This window comes from Miscanthus floridulus, chromosome 8 (assembly GCF_019320115.1).
Source record: "Miscanthus floridulus cultivar M001 chromosome 8, ASM1932011v1, whole genome shotgun sequence".
In the NCBI taxonomy this organism is placed as follows: domain Eukaryota; kingdom Viridiplantae; phylum Streptophyta; class Magnoliopsida; order Poales; family Poaceae; genus Miscanthus; species Miscanthus floridulus.
The window spans coordinates 193,847,034-193,855,861 of NC_089587.1; positions in this window are offsets into that span (position 1 = coordinate 193,847,034).

Consider the following 8,828-nt stretch of genomic DNA (forward strand, 5'->3'; position numbering starts at 1 on the left):
AAGCTTCAGATGATACCACATCATCCATATCATTAATTCGGATGATACCACATCATCCATTTCAATAACCCGGATGATACCACATCATCCGGTCAATAAAAGGGGGCTCGAACATGGCCAATCAAGGGGCTTAACGTGGAGGATCACTTAGCAACCACACCAACTGGACCACGGATGATCACTCAGCAACTGTGTCTTCTCCTGATAAACTGCAGCCAACACCAGCCTCCTATTAGAAATTATACTTCTATCTAACGGGGTGTGAGATCAAGTCTGCCCATACAAACATGTGGCTGTATGAAATATCTCACTAGGCGAGAGGGACTATGAACTGGTCCTTACATGACCGAGGCAAGTATCTCCCAACAGGAACCCTTAATAGGCGATCCTGCCAAGGTAACTTGTACCACACAAGTCACCCCTCACTCGCCCCCTGTTGATATTAAGTTTAGGTTCACCAGATTATGTTTCACAGTTATTATCCTTAGGTTCATCCATATCATAGAGCTCATACTATATCAAAACAAGCTTTATCATTTTCACCAATATTCACATCATAATAACCGAGCTCATAATTCATTATAATCCATTAATTCACAAAGAGAGGATTTAGGTAGTATAAGTTAAGCGGATATGGAGAGTGGAGGGTTTATGGTGGTGGTAGCAAGATGTGGTGGTGGTGGAAGGGGAGTAGTTTAGGGATGGAATAATTTGTGGAGGGAAGGGGTAGGTGGGTGTTAGGACTTGCCTCCACTCACTGTTGAGTACATCCATATTCCAAGGTCCGATTCTGCTTATGCCTATGACTGTGCTTCAGGATCCCATCGTCCTCTATCTATGTTGTCTAGCATTGGCAAACAAAGAACATTTAAGTAACACATACAAAGTAGTCACAATCATTCAAGGGGGTCAACCCTAGATGGGTTTGCCTTATTTGGTTAGTGGGTTTCTATATCTAAGTTATCATTATTATGTCAATTTGAAGTAGGGTTGGATGGAGAGGTTTCATCTAACAAGACGTGGCTTTTTATAGGTTAAGTTAAGGTGGGGTGGTCATCTGATAAAAAACCAGACCACATTATTAGGTTTCACTATTATGTGAATCTTAAAGAGAAAGCCTGATCAAGTCATCATAAATGACTTATCTAGCTCCTACAGGTCCACCGGGGTTTAGCGAGGTTTATTTAGATGGGTTCATGTATACGTATTGGTATACATGAGAGGCTTGGTTAGTTAGGTACATGTATATACATTTATATACACATACACAAAGGTGTAGGTTACTCAGAGATGTAGGGTTAGAATGGTGTAGGTTATGGCTAGGGTTAGTGTCATACACGCACATGCATTGTATATGCCTAGGATTTATTAAGATGGAGAGACGAAAATGAAGTTAGCCATACATAGGTGTATACCCGGGTGTATAGGTATCCTATATATATAGGTATATCTGTGTATGTATATATCTTATTATTAATAATAATATTTTATGTGGAAGAGTGTATGTATGTTCGAGTATTCATGTACATGCCATAGTATGTAGACATACTAAAACATACAATGCTATGTTAGGTTAGCAGGTGAGTAATAGGGTTAGCGTATATATTTATATAAAGAAATCAAAAGCATACAAACTAGAATTTAATTGGGCACCAAATAATCAAGTAAAGGATATGAATAGATAGGGCTTGATTTTAGAAGATTTTTGGTGGAGGAAGCAATGGATTTGGATTTAAGATGGAAGAGGTATGATTTATCCAAGATTTATTAGGAAAAGGATATGTGGAATATATTTTGGAAATTATTTCTGGAAATTAGGGTAATGAAAATGAGATGAAGAAGCTTGGGTAGGTTCTTGGGTGTACCTAGTTTTTTTAAAATTTTTCTGGGAATTTTTCTATGCATGGAAAGGGCTTTTCCCCGGAAATTATTTCTGGAAATTAGGGTAATGAAAATGAGATGAAGAAGCTTGGGTAGGTTCTTGGGTGTACCTAGTTTATTTAAAATTTTTCTGGGAATTTTTCTATGCATGGAAAGGGCTTTTCCCCTCCTCTATGTGCAATGGCCGGATGCACCTAGCCTTTTTCCCTATGGCTGAGCTGCTGTGCTGTGCGCTGGCCCTCACTGTGTTGTGGACTGCTCACCCTCTCTCTGAGTCCACATGAACCGTGTCCACGAAAGAAGGGAGAGAGAGAGGAGTTGCTGCAGCTGCCACGTGGGGTCATCGTGTCAGTGTCATGAGTCACTGACACGTGGGCCATCACCGTCTCCCTTGCCTTCACACTTAAACAGACGTGTACACCATTTCCAGCTGGGCCCGCGTGATAGAAGTAAGGTGGGAAACAGGGGGCGACGGCGCGGTGACGATGGTGCTTGGCTCGGCGAGGAAACAGGGCAAAGCGCTCGGGCTCGCTAGAGTAGGTCACGCCGGCGGCGTCTCTGGCCGGAGCTCAATGCTACGCGGTGGCCGGTGCTCCAGAAACCATCCGCAGTGCCTGGGGTGGTCGGTAGTGGCCGCGGACTCCCGAAACGGCGGTGGCGGCTTGTTGGAGTGACTGCGGCGGCGTGGTGACGAGTCGATGCTCCTGTGGGGTGTTTTGGCGAGCAACGAGGGGTGGTGCATGGTCACGGTGGGTGTGTAGGTGTGTATTGGGAGTTGCCTAGCCCAGTCGTGCCTTGCCGTTGGCGAACGATAGCGATGGTGGCTCGGTGGCGGGCGGCGCACGGGGCCAGGGCAACACAGAGGGTCAAAGGGGGCTAGCAGTGGTGGGGAAGGTAGAGAAGATGGCCAAGAAGCTTTCTGGCTAACCCTATTGACCTTTGGCTAGCTGGAGAAGGAAAGCTCGGAGTTCACTCCCATGGCGGACGCGGCGCCCAGATTTGGGGAGAAATGGGCTAGCGCTCGAACGGAGGGGAGAGGAGAGCAACCGAGGGAGAGAGGGTGTGTTATAGACCTAGGCGGAGCTTGCTACGCTACCGGTTGATACCAGGGATCGCCGGCTAGGCCTATTTATAGGTCAGCGAGGTCAGTTCCGCCGTTGGTGGATATTTTGCCATGGCGACGAGATATTTTAACCGCGCCTTGGATTCCTTCGCCATGCACGTGCTCGAGCTCTAAGGCGATGCGCACAGTGCGTGCTTATCCGTTGCTAGGCCAGTGAGTTGCGGGGACCAGAGCGCGGCCATGGCTGCGGCAACTGTCGGCTCGCCGGGTTTTGCCGCGTGGAGGAGAGGACATGGTCGTGAAGGTTCGTGGGTCCCGTCGTGTCCTCATTCTTATCCGCTCGACCATTGGGAGAGACGATGGCGGAGTAGCGAGCTCGAGGCAGCGGTAGACGGCGCGGTACTTGCGGTGTCGTTGTCGTGTAGATGACAGTGATGACAGGCGGGCCGCGGCGTCAGCGAGAGATGGAGAAGGGAGCGGGAGCGGGCGTGGCCCAAGCAGAGGGGGGAAAGAGGCGAGCTCGCGCGCTGCTGGGCCCGTGGCGGCCCAAGCGGGTGGAGGAGGCAGGCTGCCTCGCGGGCCAGAGAGGAGGAGAGGGAGATATTGGACCCGAGCACCTTTTCCAATTATGAATTGCCTTTTTATTTTCCCAGAATTAAACCAAGTCACATTTGAACAGGTTTGAATTTGAATTCAAAGGAAATTTGAAAGGTGGAGATTTATGAAATGTCAAGGAGGGTTTTCCAAGGAATGTTCAAGGAGATTTGGAAGAGGTGAAAGGTTTTGGAAGGTCATGGATGGTTTTAAAAAATGTCAAGGGAATTATTTGGGAGGGAAATGTCAAGGAGAAATATTTGATGCCAAAATAAATTCTAGACAAAAAAAATCATACACATTCAAACAAGCATTTCAATCATTTCAAGCATTCAAATAACATTCAAATAATGTTTCAAACATAAATGCATATGGTGCATTTTGATGTAAAGTTTTGAAAATCATTTTGCTAAAATGGTTTTGTGGAAAATAAACTAATCATCTTTTTAACTTGTTGTAAAATTTTAAAAGTTCAAATTTTTAGTGGTTTTTATTATGATGCAAAACATAGGGTGTTACATCAGTGCTGGTGCCGATGTTGCTACTGGAGGCGCTGGTGTCGGCGCTGGCGGTGTTGGTAGAGCGAGGTGCTGCCGCGGCGCTCGATGGTCCAGGATGCGGGTGAAGGTGACCGTCGTGTTGTCCCGCCGGAATTGCATCTCTAAGGATGTGAAATTCCAGAGGGCGTTGTCAACGTCTGTCAGCCATGGAGCTCCCAGGATGACGTCGATGTTGTCGCCGATGGAGAGGAGGAAGGCATCAATCTAGAACGTCTTTCCATCGATGCGGAGCAGGATGGTGAAGCAGGCTCCTCGGTAGGCTAGCTCCGTGCCAGTACCAATGAGCATGGTAGTGGTAATGTGGCGCTCGCCGAGGCCAATGGTACGTGTGGTGCCGGAGTCGATGACATTGTGGGTGGCGCTGGTGTCGACGAGGATCCGAACGCCCTGGCCGAGGATGGCTCCCGCCAAGAGCATGGTACGTCCTCCTTACAACCCTGAGTTTGGGGCACCTATGAGCATCATCATGCGAGGGTCGATGTCGGTGCTGTCGTCGTCGTTGTCGATGATGATCTGCGATGAGGACCATGAAGTTGTAGAAGTGGTGTCGACGATGCTCCTCAATAGCTCCGTAGATGGGGAAGATGTGGTGAATAGCTTGCTCGCCACAGCGTTCACGAGATCGGGAGGCGTGGTGGTGGTGGGTACCTCATGCCTTCTCTTGAGGAAGGCACGGCTGGCGTCCACCATGACGCGCTTGGTCTCCTCCTCAAGCTCCTTGGTTGTGGCCTCACGTACCTTAGGGGAGCGTTGGCGCTCAATGTTGGTGAGGCGAATGTTGAGCTTGGCAAAGTTCGCGTTGATCTCGTCGAAGCTGCTGCTCATGTTGGCGGAGAAGATTGTCATCATCTTATTCATCTCGAAGATCATGGTGCAGGTGGAGGTGGTCATAGGATCGATCTGGCCTCTGGATACCAAGTGTCAAGGCCTTGGTGGGGGTGTGGCTGGCTGGAGGGCGGTCAGGGCAGGGGTGGAGGCGTGTGTTGCGGTGGTGGCATGACCAGGGGCGCAGTGGCGTTGGGCACAAGGAGGCAGGGAGAGGGGCAGCGGCGCTAGAGAGAGAGATATATATTTGTTTAAAGAGCAATGCTATATTTTCTTCTTGAGTTGGAATAGTTACAATGCCCCTATATTTATAATCCCTATTGAACTTGCACACAAGCAATCTATCAAAGAGTCCTTATTGATTTGGACTCCTCTTTACTAAACAAATCTCTACCTATTATTCCTACTTTTTTCCTAAATATCTTTATTTCCCTAAACTACCTAGAACTCGGGACGACGAGGTGGAGGCCCCCCCCCCCCCTTGCCACGCCTTCCTGTGCTGCGCGCGGGAGGCTCGCGGCCTAGGCCGCCGCCGTGTCCCGGGCTATCGCCGGCCCGCTTGGCCCGCTATGGGGGACTCCCTTTGGGAACGTGACATATATAGATTAGACTCATTTTCTAGGTGCAGCTTATATGTTTTGAGGTTATAGAAGCCAAAAATTAGAGCGCCTCAATCAAGTCCAGTACTTCAGTCTAATGATGTCCCAACAAATTTTATAGTTACTAGCAGGTAACCCTGTGCTTGGCGCAGGTGAAGTTGCCTTTTTTTTGCATGCAAAATCAAATAAAGACTGCCTTATGAATTATTTTGACGTGGAGGCAGCATGTGTTGTACGCGAAAAAAGGAAATTGATTTGTTACTTAACTGATAACCAAGAGCAAAAAAGAAGAAAAAAGAAGTAACAGTGCTGGACAGTAGTAGAATAGTGGTGTACGGTACCAGACGACGTGGCCTCGTGAGAGAACAAAAGTGGTATACAGAAATAAGGTATATATGGTAGATGGTAGATAGATATAAAGGCCCATCGGCTGCCACCAGAACCTCATCATTAAGTCTGTTTTTTTTTTCTACCCAAAGTACGTAGGATTTTTACACTAGCAAAAACTTTACCTCAATGTATCCTATAACAAATTTTGGATGGTAGGTGACTTACTCAAGTAATAAGATATGAATCATGCGAAATTTGGTGGAATGGAGATGAAGCACGAATAGTTTTGCTTATTTTTTAAGAATCTGGTGGAACGGAGACGAAGCACCAATAATTTTGCTTATTTTTTAAGAAATATTGGGGCATCTTTTAGGTATACCATGGTGGGAGATCCACATTTTTTTAATTAACACAGGGATGGTCTGTCCATTTCAAATTGTAAGCCGTTTTGATCTTCGTAGGTACATAGTTTTTACTGGACATAACGCATAGCAAAAGATACGTACTTAGAAAAAGTTAAAACATACAATTTGAAACAAATGTAGCAGATAGGTATGTGGGTAGGTAGTAATTTGCTGGAAATTAAACACACTCTTGTATATATGTTCCTATATATAGCAAGTTATTTTGATTTCACCATCGAGGAAGTTGTGCCAAAAGTAGCGATTAGATTAGATTATTTTGCCTAGTATCACAGAGTTTGATAATTACTCTTTCTTTAATTGCTTATATATATACTGTTGCAGAATTGAATAATATATCCTCAGAGTCGATAGCCGGCTCATTGCATCAGGGCTCGACGATCATGAGTAGTAATCCTAATTGTACGATCCTGTATGACAACTTATATAAGTTACGGGATATATCTCTGTGGGGGTATTAACCCCTATACCCTTACGGCTAGGTTTGGGTCGGTCCGGACCAGGGGGACTGCCCCACTAGAAGACGACGCACGGCTCGGCCGATCTGCTCGGAGTCCCGCGCAAGGAATCAAGGCAGACTTGGAGATCAAGCAAGATCCTGGTCGGTTAGAATAGGAATCCTTATCCGGTCATCTATGGCAATCGTAACTGGTTAGGATTAGTTTTCAGATCTGTAACCCTGCCCCTAGACTATATAAGGCGGGCAGGGGACCCCTCTCAAAAAATATCTCATTGACATACAGCAATACAATCAGACGCAGGATATAGGTATTACGCCTTCACGGCGGCCGAACCTAGATAAAACCTCGTGTCTGTCTTGTGTCACCATCTCGTTCGTGGCTTGCGCACCTGTCTGCCGATAATCTACTACCTGGGCATATCCCTAGGTAGACTGCCGATCATATTTCGTCGATAGTGGCGCGCCAGGTAGGGGGTGTGCGTACTGCTCTCCAGACGAACAAGATGGTCATCATCCCCGGTTCTATGGCTCAGCCGAACGGCCTCACGTTCACCATCGGCCAGATCACCTGGACCACTGGCTCCGACAATTTCATCGCCATGACCACGGAGGAGGCGCAGATCCAATCTGCATCGACCACTCATTCACCAGCATCAGCTACGGCTCCGACCACGTTGGATCCGGCTCCGGCCATACCAGCATCGTCTTCAGCCACGCCGATAACCCGTCGTTCGCTTCCTCGCTACAAAGGGAGACAGATCGACAACACCGACCTGCTCGACTCCATCGATCGGGTCGTCACCAAGCTTGCTGAAACCCTAGCTCTGGTAGATTCGATTCAAAATCAACCTACCAAGCAGGTAACCACTACCCACAACAGATCTACCCGAGCAGCTCGGGCCAGTCGTCCTGCACGACTCGGTATGGATCTCGTGGTCACGTCTACTCCTGAAGGGCGCTCCGTTCGTCACCGACCAACCCTCGCAACAGGTCTCCGGCTCTCCGAGTGCGAAGCCTTTATGGAGAATTACCAGGCTCAGCCCTACGGCCTGCGAAACACTGCTTCCAACTACACGTACAATATACAACGCTGCTCGGATCTATGTTTTATACATCGACCTCGGCCAAAGCCACGCAACTTCATCAACATGGTTCGGATTGAGGGGTATCAAGAAGGATCTATCCACGCAGTTTAAGAGGGCAGCTCAAGCTCCCCGTCCAGCATCGCCTCTAATGGCTCCGTCCACACTGAGCTCCAGCATCGTGACAATGAAGAAGTTGAATACGATCTGGATATCCCAGACCACTCCTCGGGTTTCCCACGATTCCCATCCTTCCCACCAAGGCGAGGAGACTTGATCAATGTCGTTAGTAATGATGAACCACTGACAGTTGGCGAAACAGAACAAGAAAGGCTAGCACGTGAAGCACGCAATATTGACCGGTTTAATCACAAACAAGCCGAAGCCGAGGCAGAAGAGGAGGCACGACGCATAAGGTTCCAGCCACGCGATCTTAACAATGCCTTTGATAGGGTAGGGGAAAAGCAGGTCTTCAGGACTCCAAGCGCCAACGTAGCTATTGCTATGGCGACAATGCAATGACTACCCAATACCCTAGAAATCCAGGCAATTCGTGATGATGTACAAGCCTACCTGACGGCTACTATAGCCCAGACCACTGAGATTGCAAACCAAGCCTGTGCTCCATCCGTCTCAGTCGAATCAAGCCGCAGTCGCCAGTACTCAAGTCACCCAACCAACGTGGCTCACGCAACAACGACCCACTAGACAACCATCAAGGCGGAAACGGTGGTCATGATGGTGGTCGGGATGACAACCGTCGCGACTACCGGGACGACGACCACCACAACAACCGGGACGATAATCGACGAGACAACCGCAACAATCGCTGTGATAACCATAGTCACAGGGTCAACCAGGGTGGCAATCGAGATCGCCATGATGGCAATAACGATCTCCGCCACTCCCTCGGAGAACGCAATCTGCGCGATCGCATTAACCAAAGAGCCAACGATCGTGTATCCCACAAAAGCTATCGTCATATGGAATATGATACTACCCACGGCCCTCC